The sequence below is a fragment of the Aotus nancymaae genome, unplaced genomic scaffold, assembly GCF_030222135.1.
Source record: "Aotus nancymaae isolate 86718 unplaced genomic scaffold, 86718_ANA_hifiasm-v0.15.2.pri h1tg000040l, whole genome shotgun sequence".
NCBI lineage: Eukaryota > Metazoa > Chordata > Mammalia > Primates > Aotidae > Aotus > Aotus nancymaae.
Genome location: NW_026988454.1, coordinates 16150783 through 16163844, shown reverse-complemented (window position 1 = coordinate 16163844; position 13062 = coordinate 16150783). Strand labels below are relative to the sequence as shown.

Below are 13062 nucleotides of genomic sequence, written 5' to 3'. Positions count from 1 at the left end.
ATACAGAGAAAAGGTATCAATCAAAGCTGTTTAACAGCTAATATGATCATGATTACATGTGATATGGTAGTTGAGACTGAAATGTTATTTGTAATATAAAGATGATCTTAACTGAGTCTGAATGAGGTGGAAAAAGGTACGAATTAGGGTGACAATATGAATTTAATTTAACTTTAAAGTATTATGAGATAAAACACACTATGTCACAAGTCTTTTAAATAACAGACTAGGATTTAGGTATGGAGTGGGTAGAACAGTGGTCAAGAGCAGGGATTCTGGAGTCAAGTGTTTGATGCCAATCCTGGCTGTGGCCATTGCTGGCTGCATGCATGCCACTGGGCAAACTCCTCACAACCCCAGATTTCTCATCTGTAAAATATGGTTAATAATGGATTGTGGTGGCATTAAATGAGTTAATATATGCAACCTGCTGGAATGACACCTGGCAGGGAGGAAAAGCCATATAAGATTTTGTAATTGATTTTCTAGCACAAGCTATCCATTCTTAGGTTGTTCTATCTTCCTTGTGTGGTCCCACACATCAATATTGTCATCTACAAAAAATACACACGTATGTCTCTTTTAAGTGAATGGTTTTAAAACGTGGACTAATTGACAATCTCAAATCCCCTTTCCTTTTTAGTCAATTAGTAGTTCATAAATGGAAAGTGTGAGGGATAGAACGTTTTGTACCCAGAAAGCTCTAGATTGTGAAGCTGAAGGAACACTGGGAGATTCAGTGAGTGCAGCGCAAATACATTCTGGGTGACTGGAAGAGTTTCCAATGAATGAATCATTGAATAGGCAGATGGGTTGTGGGAGGCAAACCATGAGTAAAGTTTTTCTTTTACTACAGAAATATTTCTGAAAGGTAAATAGCCAGGTTTATGATGATAGACTTTCTTTAAAGTTAAAGACATTGCTGTTTTTCTTTTTGGGTTTTGTTGTCTACACAATCTCTTCTGTTCTTTGCAACCATTACCTCTAAGAATGGATATGAAGATCAGGTGCAACCATGTACATGATAATGCTTCTAAAACTATTTTTTTCAGTTTTATTGAGATATATTTTGCATAAAAATATAAATTTCACCCATTTAAAGTACAAAGCTCAGTGGTTTTCAGTACATTCACAGAGTTGTGTAATCATTGCCACAATTAATTCCTTTCTGTCTCCATGGAATCTCATTTTGGCCATTTTATATAAATGGAACAACACAATATGTGGGCTTTTGTGTCTGGCTTACTTCATTTGGTATAGTGTTTTCAAGGGTCATTTATGTTGCAGCATGTATCAGAACTTCATTCTTTTTATTGCCAAATAAAATTTCATTGTATGGATATAGACCACATTTTACTTTCTCATTCATGAGTTGATGAAGATTTGGGTTTCCACTTTTTGGCTATTACAAATAAAACTGCCATAAACGTTTGTGTGTGAGTTTTTGTGTGGACACACATCTTTGATTCTCTTGAGCATATGCCCGTTAGAGAAATTTCTGAGTCAAATGGTAACTCTATATTTAGCATTTCCAGGAACTGCCAAATGCCTGCCTGATTTTACATTCCAATGTGTGAGGGCTCCAATTTCTCTACGTTGCCATGTACACTTGTTATTATCTGTTTTGTCATAATGAGTATGAAGCAGTAAAACTACTGAAAAAAGTAACTTATTCATGGAATAAAAGTAAAATTAAAACAGTGTGGAGAAAGTATTTTCCAGGCCCAGAGAGCCTCCCAGATTACAATTTTTTTCCCATAGTCCTTGAAAATTGTCTATGCACATATGATGTATCCCTAGATATGTATTTTTAAAAACACGTCTAGGAGTATACTATTTTGTATCATTCTTTTTCACTTAATAATATACCTCAGAGCAGTTGCTATAGAACAGGTTGACCTGCCTCATTCTTTTAACGTTTAGCAGAGTATTTTTTGTGAGGATGTACCATCATTCACATAAACAGCTTTTCTCTGAAAGGGCATTTTGGTTGGTTTTGCTCTTATAAGTAATGCTGTGAACATCCATGTACAATTGTCCTTGAGTGCATTTGTGAAGACATTCATAGGAAAAAATAAGTTATACTGCTATATACTACCATCAACAGGGACGAGAGTGCCTGTTAGCCCACAGTCTTTCCAACTTAACACTGTGTGTTATCTACTTTCCCATCTTGGCCAATATGATAGGTAAAAAATAGTTCAGTAAAAGTGGATTTGACCTACAAAAGGCAAATTGAGTTTATGTTATTATAAAGCTTGAAGTTCAACTTCCTAAACGTATTGAAGTTGAACTCCAGATAATATGGCAAAAGCTTTCAAATTTCTAAGAAACATGCAGGCATAGATGTTGTGTCTAAATTTGCCATAATACATAGTATATCCATTTGCTAAGTGAAGAAGTTGATTGGTTCATTTATTTATTCAATTGGCATTTATTCAGCGTTTACTGTATGCTAGGTGAACTTTAAGTGTTAGAAGGTTGAATAAGAAACACACATTGCTCACAAGTAGTATATGGTCTACTAAGGGAGACACATATATAAGTCAATAAGCATAATGGACATGAAATAGAGGCAGGTATTATACAATAAGCTGTGTATATTAGTTAGGCCATAGGCTAAGCTATTGTGAAAAAAAAAGGATACTCAAATACTTGGGAAATTGCTTTTGGGAAAAGACAAAAAAAGAAAAAAGCTTGTGGAAAAGGGGAAAAAGTGGACAAGAGAGTCAGCCATTTTTTAAAAATTATTTTTACTTTAATTGAATATAATAACTGTGCATATTCATGGGATAAAATGAGAGGTTTTGACATGCGTATGCCTTGTGTAATGATGAAATCAGGGTAATTGGCAAATCCATCATCTCAACATTTATCATTTCTCTGTGGTAAGGCATTCAAAATCCTCTTTTCTAGTTAGTTTGAAATATACAACACATTATTGTTAGCCACAGTCACCCTGCTGTGCAATGGGACACCAGAACTTATTCCTCCCATCTAAATGCAACTTTGTACCTGCTGAACAACCTTTCCCCATAGGCATTTCCCCTTAAGCAATAAACGGAAATTGTACACATTACTTCTCAAAATACATTGGGAATCCACTTTTAGTTGCAGGGTGGACTTGGAAAATGAATTCTAGCTGGATCACCGTGTGTCTCCATATTACTCTGGAGGAAGGGGATCATAGAGTCTCCAGTCTGGGAGGCAGGCAGAGAGGCATCTTGCTGTGCCACTGTGATAAATTTAGCTCAATGGGGGAAAAAGAACTGCTAGATAGATCTCTGTCAACACAGATCTTACAATCTCATTGAGAAACAAGTTATAGAGACCTCTAACGATTAGTGAATAGGATTATCCTATAGAACATCTTATGGTTACATAACAAATATGATTTCAACACTCAGCTAATAAATGCTACGAAATATGATTTACATAAGATGCTAACTGTGTCCCACATGTCAGGTTTTAAATATAAAAGGAACAAGGGAGGGAGACATGAGTATAGATGGGTGTTATCAGAGAAAGACACTTAGATACATTTCATATTGTGTCATGTAAACTAATACTTGCTTTTTAGGATATTTCTTCATGGTTTATTTTTTCATGTAGATTCAAGAGTTTTATACATTCAAACTCTTCATGAAAAAAAATTCAGCTCTGGTTATGTATATCCACATTTACAGGATTGAATTTTTCTTTCTGTACACTTGTGAGTATATTTTTTCCTATGGCAAAAGTTTTCCAGAAAGTAAAAGTTACCTTTGTTACTGTCTCTGATAATCGATGCTGTGTAATCAATCATTCTCAGCAATGGCAGTTAATGGCAGTTTGGATACTGATGGAGAGTTGGTGACCGGTAATTTGTAGAGTATGTTTAGTGGGATGGTGGGCAAGGGGGAGAGGTGGTATTTGGTTCCTCTTCCCAGATTTGGGTCAATGTTCTCATAATGCCAGTGAGCAAGGAAGCGACTTCTCTAGGAATTTTAAAAGGTTTCTTTTAGTGAAGAACATTTCCCAAGTTTCTAATAAAAAATTGTAAATGACCAGGTATAACTTTGCCAAGCTTTCCAACATGGTTTTCCTTTAGGGTGAGAGGCAATTCTTTGATTTTCTTGAAGTAGAAGTTTCTTCTCGAATGCTAACAGTAAAACAAGACCTCTTCAGACAGATTTTGTATTTTGCCATCAAATGTGCAATTTTTGAAGATAGGGGACTTGAGAAGTCATTGACAATCAGGTAAACTTCGTTCTGAAAATCAGGCTTAATTTTATAACTGTGATTAGAAAGTCAAAAAAAAATCACATTCTCACAAATAGAAAACAAAAGTCAGAGTTCAAATTGTTCATCTTGTTTCTGTAAGCTTTTGTTCCAGAAGCCCAATGATTATTTGAGGAGAACCTGGAAAATCAACCCAAATACAGGAAAAATATTGTTTTTATGCGAAATGCAGTAAAAGCAGACAACCGTGGCGAACTAAAGTTTAAATCTTGTAAGAGTCTAGTACTAGTCTTCAGACACTTAGAACAGCATTTGATAGACAATTTAGATGTTTAAGGAAACATTAATCAGCTTGGCATCAGCATTAGTGGCCTTAATTTTTGGCTGAGCCTGACTTACCATATGATCCTGGACAAATTTGCCTAAAATGGGTGATATTAACTTCTTTAGGGAAAGGCTCTGTACTGGGATTTTTTGAGGCCTATGATTTATGGGGTCAAACTAGAAAACAGGAGGAAACACATGCTCACTTGTATAATATTTACATGTATTTGGTCCATAATTGTACAGCCAGGCAATTCATTCATTATCTGTTTGAGAGTAAAAGTTTGATTATTTTAATGTTACAACTTCTGGATTTTTCTCTCTCACATGTTCCCCGTGACTCCTTTCTGATAACCCAGCTTATCATCATAGAATGCACGTAATGCTAAGAATAAGATGCAGGGTCTTGGAAAATGAATGACAGCAGTGGTGCTCTGATGGCAGTTTTGTCAGACATTGAATGTTTTATGAAATCACTATTGATAAAAGTGAACACTTCTACTGAAGGTAGAAATTTAGGGGAAAAGGAAACCCAAATGGAAAGAGTTAATATCCAAACCAGGAGACTTACCTGGTAAGGTTCACTTAACTGTAAAATGGGATCCAATTTAAACAAAGTATTTTTAGTTTTCTCAGAGCAAACATCCTACATAAACACAAAAGATGATATGAGACACAGATAGAACTTGGTTCACAATATTTTCCAAAACTACAGTGTACCAGCCAGTGGGTACGGCACACAGGAGAGAAGATAATTATTTAATGTGCCAATAGCAGCATTTTATTTTGAAACCTACCCTACATGGTTATAGGGCTCAGAACAACAGATTCTAACAGAAAGATGCATTACTGGACTATTTTAATGAGAATATTTAATATGCATTAAAAGGGCTTCATTTTCTTGCAGAGATCTTGTTGGTAGCTCTTTGAGATTTCTGTCTCTATGCATTTAAGTGAAGGAGTTGGCTGGGTATTTTAGTTGGCAAATTTTGTGGACATGGAGCTTTGGTAGTGGAGAGGTACCATGCCCTGCGTGCTGGTGAGGCAGCACCACAGCAACAGCGGCTTTTAGCAGCTACCAGATTTGCTAAAAGCAGTCATGTCCAATTAGCAGTAAGTGCCATGCACCTGCAGTTACTAGGAATTGAACCTCTTTTGAGACTGAATCTTAATGTAGCCTTTTTAAAAAATAGCAAAAATCTTACTCGTACTCTGGCATAATAGAGAAAAATTAGCAATGGCAAAAACGGATGCACTCTGAAATGTATTATTAATATTGATTTAGAATATAGGGGGAAATGTTGAGTCAATGACACATTTAAACTGCATTATTTTTAAATATTGTTTTCTCAGTTTACTTCCTAATCTTTTTATTTATTTATTTATTTATTTTACTTCTTAATCTTAAATTCAATTTTCACGTCTATATTGCAACAGGTTTTTTTTTTTTTTTTTTTTTTTTTTTTTTTTTTTTTTTTTTTTTTTTTTTTTTAGAAATCTATAATATTGCTGCAGGGTCCCTATGTATGTTTCCATAATTTTCTGCAAAATGTTTTCACCAGAATAGAAAAATTATAGTTCAAAATCCCAAACTGTAGAAAAAAAATTCTCTTTTACTTCTTTTCAATGCATCAAATTCACCACAATGGAAAGGACTAAACTCTGGAATTAAAATGTTATTTTCAACAGATAGTACTTATTTTAACGTGTCTTCAGCATTTAAAAATATTTAATATTCTTTTCTAAAAATGCTTACATTCAGAAACTATTTAGGAGGGTTCTGAGCAGTACGATGTTTCTTTCTGTGCTTTACTGCTTTTTCTCTTTTAGAAGATATTCCAGGAGAAAAACATTTGTTAAGAATTTTCTGGAGCTACTAGGTTCTAATAAGACCAATAGACTAACAAAATAATTCATTTCGTTGCATCCAGAGTGTGTACCTTTCCTTTATTCTCGGTCATAATTTTTTAAAAGAGCCAAGAACACCAAATCATCAAATCTAATGTTGAACATGTAGTAACTTTTATTTGCTGATCATACTGTGAGATTCACCATAATGAATAAATCAGAAGTTTTCGGCTTTTTAACATACCCACTACACTGCTAGCATAGTAATACAGTCACTAACTACACTGTTGACGTGCCTTAAAGTTAGGATTATGATAGCCTGTCAAAAAGATCCTACAAACTGTCACTATTTTGGTTTGTCCTGTCAGCCATCGAGAAGAAGAGAATTTCTATACACACAAATCAGTTTGGAAAATTTATGCAAATAGGAAGTTATTCTCCAAATGGGTTATTTGATTGCAATTTTTTTTTTGAGACAAGGTCTCACTCTTGTTCAGGCTGGAGTGCAATGGCGTGATCTTGGCTCACTGCAATCTCCATCTGCCTAGTTCAAGCGATTCTCCCGCCTCAACCTCCTGAGTAGCTGGGAGTACAAGTGTGCGCCACCATGCCTGGCTAATTTTTGTATTTTTAGTAGAGACAGGGTTTCACCATGTTGACCAGGCTGGTCTTGAAGTCCTGGCCTCAAGTGATCCACCTGCCTCGGCCTCCCAAAGCGCTGGGATTACAGGCATGAGCCGCCGCGCCAGCCTGATTGCATTTAATGTGTTGGCTCCCAGCCAGTTGCAACAGTTTGGGTGCATAGATATTGCCATAGTGTTTCTATAGTTAGGTAAAAGTTTGGCCCGATTTTGTTGACATGGAATTTCAATATCCTGCAGTTTCTGGTTTAACTGTTTTATGTGGAAATGAGTGGAAACACATGATTAAGCTCCCCAGCCTCCAGCTTCTCTCTTCCTCTTACCCATCTTTATACTTACCCACTTTTCCTCTGAGGGCCTGTTCCTAGAATCCATTATGTTCTGTGGGTGACATCAGTCTGCTACTGCGGGAAGAAGTAGAATTTTATGGTGCCCAAGATAAAACTGACTATGATGATGCAGAATGAGGACCTGGAGAGGAGTCAGAGATTGCAAGGGGATAAAAAGAGAGAAATCAGAGATGCTCCCACAAACAGAAAAAACCTTCAGAAGCAGCAGGGAGGAGAGAGTAAATGGAGAACAAAAACTCAAGTCAAAATAGTCAATGGAAATACACATTTTTGAATTCCAGTTATAATTTGGAAAAGAAACAAAAGTTTATTTTTAATGAAGAAAAAAATCACCTATAATTTCCTGAAGTCTAGAAAAGTGAAAAATAGTTAAACCTCCTGTTATTAGTTAAGAGGTGTTACTATTGTTATAAGTTTGTCACTGGAGAGAACATAAAAGCATAAAAGTCTCTGGTTTTTTTTTTTTTTTTTTGCATAAGGGATAGATAAAAGAGTGTTTATAGCCTTTGGCCTGTAAAGTAAGATTTATGAAACAAAGGACAACTGGAGATGATAAGATTTTTTCCTAATTTCTAATTATTTAGCTAAACCTTGATTGATTTCTCTCAGGCTAGTTCCCATATTACAGTAGCAGTCAGCCTTCATTAATCTTACCTGGGACCATTGCTAAATCCAATGTTAGTTTTCAGTTTTTATCTTATGTGACCATTTCACCCCATTTGACCTCAATGATCATTCCCTCCATCTTAAGACCTCCCTTGACCCAGCTTTCGACATACTTTGCCCTCCTGGTTTTTCTTTCTTTTTCTTTCTTTTTTTTTTTTTTTGACTATTTCCAGATAATGGTTTGTTTTGACACCACCAAAAGGAATGTAGTAGATCTCTGTTTTGATCTGGAAATAGGTTCAATACACACCTGCTCAGTCTCCTCTGCTGGTTGCTCCACATTTCCACAATCTCTCAGAGCTGGAGCTCCTCAGATTCAGTCCTTGGACTTCTCTCCTTTCTCAAATTGACATCTGGAGTCATAGCTTTAAACACCATCTATTGCTCCCTTTCTCCTTGAACTCCAGAAGTGTCCGTCCAACTGCTACTTGACATCTTCACTTGGATTTCTAAGAACTTCCCCAAACTTAACATGTCTATAACCAAATTCTGGGCTGGAGGTGGTGGCTCACGCCTATAATCCCAGCACTTTAGGAGGCTGAGGTGGGCAGATTACTTGAGCCCAGGAGTACGAGACCAGTCTGGGCAATAGAGAAACCCTGTCTCTATAAAAAAATACAAAACTTAGCCGGACATAATGGTCCATGCCTGTAGTCCCAGTTACCGGGGAGGCTTAGGTGGGAGGATTGTGTGAGCCTGAGAAGTTGAGGCTGCAGTGAGCTATGATTATACCACTACACTCCAGCCTGGGCGACTGAGTGAGATCCTGTCTCAAAAAAAAAAAAAAAAAAACCAAAAACCCCAAACTCCCCTTTAAACCTCCTCTTCTTACAATGAATCCCATCTTGATTTATGGCAGATTCTTCCTTCCAGTTCTTAAGCCAAAAACCATGGGGTCATTCTTGACTGCTGTCTTCCATGGGGTCATCTAAACATCAGAGTATCCTGTTGGCTATCTGGAATTTAACCACTTCCTATCACTGCCATCTCTACCCATCTGCTCCTAGCTACCACCAGAGTTCCTTGGAGTGTTGGAGCAGCCACAGAGCTGGTTTCCCTGTCTTTCCTGTCCATGTCCAGTCAGCTCTGTTCTTTAAAAATGGAAATTAGGTCACCTCATGACCCTCCCCTCTCCTCCCCTCCCCTCCTTTTCCCTTCCTTCCTTCCTTCTTTCTTTTTTTTTTTTCAACAAAGTCTTGCTCTGTCATCTAGCCTGGAAGGCAATGGCACAATCTCTGCTCACTGCAACCTTCACCTCCCAGGTTCAAGTGATTCTCTTGTCTCAGCCTCCTGAGTAGCTGGGATTATAGGCACTCACCACCATGCCTGGCTAACTTTTCTATTTTTAGTAGAGATGGGGTTTTGCCATGTTGGCCAGGCTGGTCTCGAACTCCTGACCTCAGGTGATCCACCCACCTTGGCCTCCCAAAGTGCTTGGATTACAGGGGTGAGCCACCACACGCAACCATGACTTTGCAAAAACTCCCCATCTTCTCCATTTTCATTCAGAAACAGCCAAATCTGCATGGCTCCCTACTGACCTTTTGACGTCATGTTCTTTGCCGTGCCTTGAGTGCATTGAACATGCCTCTGACCCAGAACTTTTCTGTTTGCTATTTCCTGAAATGCTATTTCCTTCATTTCCTTCAGGTGATTATTCAAATTTCACTTCAGCAAGTCCTTCCCTGCCCTCCGTATTTAAAACTGCGTTTCCTCCATCTTCTTCCCCTCCTCTCCATGTACACTTTACTCCCTTCCTTACTGAATTTTTTTCCTATCCCACTTTTTTTTTTTTTTTGACACGGAAGTCTTGCTCTGTTGCCCAGGCTGGAGTACGGTGGTGTGATCTCGGCTCACTGCAACGGTCACCTCCCGATTTCAAGGGATTCTCCTGCCTCAGCCTCCTGAGTATCTGGAATTACAGGCGCCCACCACCACGCCCTACTATTTTTTGTATTTTTAGTAGAGACGGGGTTTCACCATGTTGTTCAGGATGGTCTTGAACTCCTGACCTTGTGATCTGCTGGCCTTGGCCTCCCAAAGTACTGAAATCACTTTCTTACCTCCTGTGTATGTTACTCATTTATTTGTCTGTCTCTCTATACTAGAATATAAGCTCTATGAGGGTAGAGTTATTTGTTTCATCCAATGCTGTATTTTCAATACTTAACAACAGTTCTGGCTGGTAGATACTGTCTATTAATGGTTTTTGAATGAATTGAGAGTAATAAATTCTAACTGGTGAAAATAAATTAAATGAGCCGGGCATGGTGGCTCACCCTGGATTATTAATCCCAGCACTTTAGAATGCTGAGGTGGGTGGATTACTTGAGGTCAGGAGTTGGAGACCAGCCTGGCCAACATGGGGAAACCCCATCTCTACTAAAAATGCAAAAATCATCTGGGTGTAGTGGTGCATGCCTGTAATCCCAGTTACTCAGGAGGCTAAGGCATGAGAATCACTTAAATGAGAATCACTTGAACTCAGGAAGTGGAGGTTGCAGTGAGCCGGGATCACGCACTGCACTCCAGTCTGGGTAACAGAGCGAGACTCCGTCTCAAAAATAAATAAATAAATAGATACATACATACATACATAAATACATAAAATAAATAAAAATAAAAATAAAAAAGAAAATAAATGATCTCACAGAATATCATTTCTTGATTGGAGGAGGAGAGTAAAAACGTGTATGTGAGAGGGGGCGGTGCAGAGAGACTTCCTTTGCATTAGTGAGGGTTCACATCCAAACTGTGTAACCTCCCTACTTGGTGGGTCCCATTACCTCTCTCCTGAATCAAATAATACTCCTGTGCACACCTTTTACTGGTACTGAGGCTATTTTAACGTTCCGTTAAAAAAACATTTAAAATACAAAAACAAGGCTGTACTACTTTAACTCTGACCTTAGAAGACTCTCAGTTTTATAACTGTTTAGAGAAAATGTGGAAATGTTTGCTGGCCCCAATCTTTTTATTACTCATCTCTATAAAGAGGCTTTTAAGGACATATTAAAAAGTTTCCATCTCTCTTGTCTGTTGCCTTTCTTCTCATCTTCCTTTCTTGTCCCCCAAATGGCTGAAAGCAAGACCCTGAGTCTGGAAGAAATACATTCTGGTCAGAGCAGGCTGGGCTGGAGCTGGCCTAGAACCTTGGATCCTGACCTCAGAATTGCTGCTCAAATTACTGCTTTCTGAAAGAGTGAGCTCATGCGTGTTTATTATTACTATGAACAAATTTAGCTGTTGTTTCACTCAAGAGCTGAAGTTCTTCCTTGGACCCCTTTGCTTGTTTGTGTTTTTGGAATCGTGTTTTCTCATGCGCAACTAGAACCAAGAGGGAAGCTTCAGTTCTCAGAACAGGTGCCATGACCAAGGAGGCAAAACAAGAGCTATAGAGGGGTGTGGTGTGTGAAACTGAGAAAGCAGGTAGTTTTTCAGAAAAACTGAGAGCCAGGAATGACTTCATCCATTTCCTGTAATAAAGCAACTGTCTGACCTTGAGGAACCTATTAGAGTGTGCTTCTACACAGAGGCCATTTCGGGGCTCAATGTAGGGGAGTATTTACCTTTGACTGTTCTCTGAAGCAAGGTATCTTCTAAACTGTAAAGTGGCTTATACAACTTTAGGAATGTAAAGTTTTGCAAAGTCTCTAAAATCCCTGGAAGGTTTGAATGTGCAGGCCATGTGAATTCTTTGTGGTTTCATGTCTTGCTTTGTGGTTTCATTCTTTAGAGACACCTGCATGGTAGAAATTTAGTAGAAATTTGGGTAGTTATGGGCTGGTTTGTTTGTTTTCCCAAACAGAGGTAGCAAAATGGATGCTAAGAAGCAAATTACTTTTACTATTATAGATGCCTCAGGGGATCTCCTGTCATAATGCAACTTAAAATATAGTCTCCTCAGTTCCTTTTTGTGTGTTTATTTAATAGTCTTCAACCAATTTGTTCTTCATTAGCTGTTCTATAAGACTTCAAGAGAAGCCATGATAATAATGCATTTAGGATCAGAAGAATACAGCATGTGTGAGTTCCTGGGGACTTTAGAGAATATCTAGCTCAATCTTCCTTTTTATAGAAGAGGATGGCCAGGCATGGTGGCTGGTGCCTGTAATCCCAGCACTTTGGTTGGCTGAAGTGGGCAGATCACTTGAGGTTAGGAGTTCAAGACCAACCTGGTCAACATGGCGAAAACCCATCTCTACAAAAAATTAAAAAATTAGCTGGGTGTGGTGGTGTGCGCCTGTAATCCCAGCTACTCTGGAGGCTGAGGCAGGAGAATCACTTGAGCCCGGGAGTCAGAGGTGGCAGTGAGCTGAGATCACACCAGTGCACTATAGCCTGGGCGACAGAGCGAGACTCTGTCTCAGAAACAAAAAAACAAACAAAAAAACAGAAGAGGAGTCTGGGGGTGAAGATGGGCAATGACTCACCCAAGGTCTCACTGATTTGCTGGCAGAGTTGAACATTAAAAGGTGTCTTTCCTAATCTCTTTCTAGTGTTCTTGTCATCACAATGAGTTAAAAGAAAAATTACTAGCAATTTGGGAGTAATAATGATAAACCTATCAAAAAGTACTCCATGGTCTAGAAACCCAAACATAAAACTAGAATATTCTTAGGAGTTACATTGCATAAGACAATATGCTCCTGCTGATCTATTAAAATTACATTTATAAATTAAAGGCTATTTAGTATATTTAAGATGTCCAAACAATTTAAACTAGGTTAATGTCTCCTTAGCCTTCCCCACCACGCCCTGCAGCTTTAACTGCAGAACACCAGTTGGTAGCTGATATCTAGATAATGGAAGTTTTGGACATGTTTTCAGTTTTGATAAAATGACACTGCACTATGGTTACATTTTACAAATATTTTTGCTGATGTGTATACCCAAGAAGGAACAGACCTTCCTCAGGGGTCATTCTTAGGGAAGTGCAGCTGTGCTTCTCTCATCATCAGATTGGATCCTTCAGGTATTGGGTTGGCACAAAAGTAACTGTGGTTTTGCCA

The 13062-nt window shown here is 38.1% G+C and overlaps 1 protein-coding gene and 1 long non-coding RNA gene across 4 annotated transcripts in view; one reads left to right on the top strand and one right to left on the bottom strand.

The window, feature by feature from the left end:
* The window catches only part of ESR1 (estrogen receptor 1), a 452118-nt gene that overhangs the window by 98156 nt on the left and 340900 nt on the right, over positions 1-13062 (top strand). The gene's annotated exons all lie outside the window — the stretch shown is intronic.
* LOC105717205 (uncharacterized) lies at positions 4576-11759 on the bottom strand. Its single transcript, XR_002478405.2, has 3 exons — positions 11620-11759; positions 7374-7505; positions 4576-5191 (listed from the first exon to the last, which is right to left on the bottom strand). It is a non-coding gene; the product is annotated as an uncharacterized LOC105717205 (long non-coding RNA).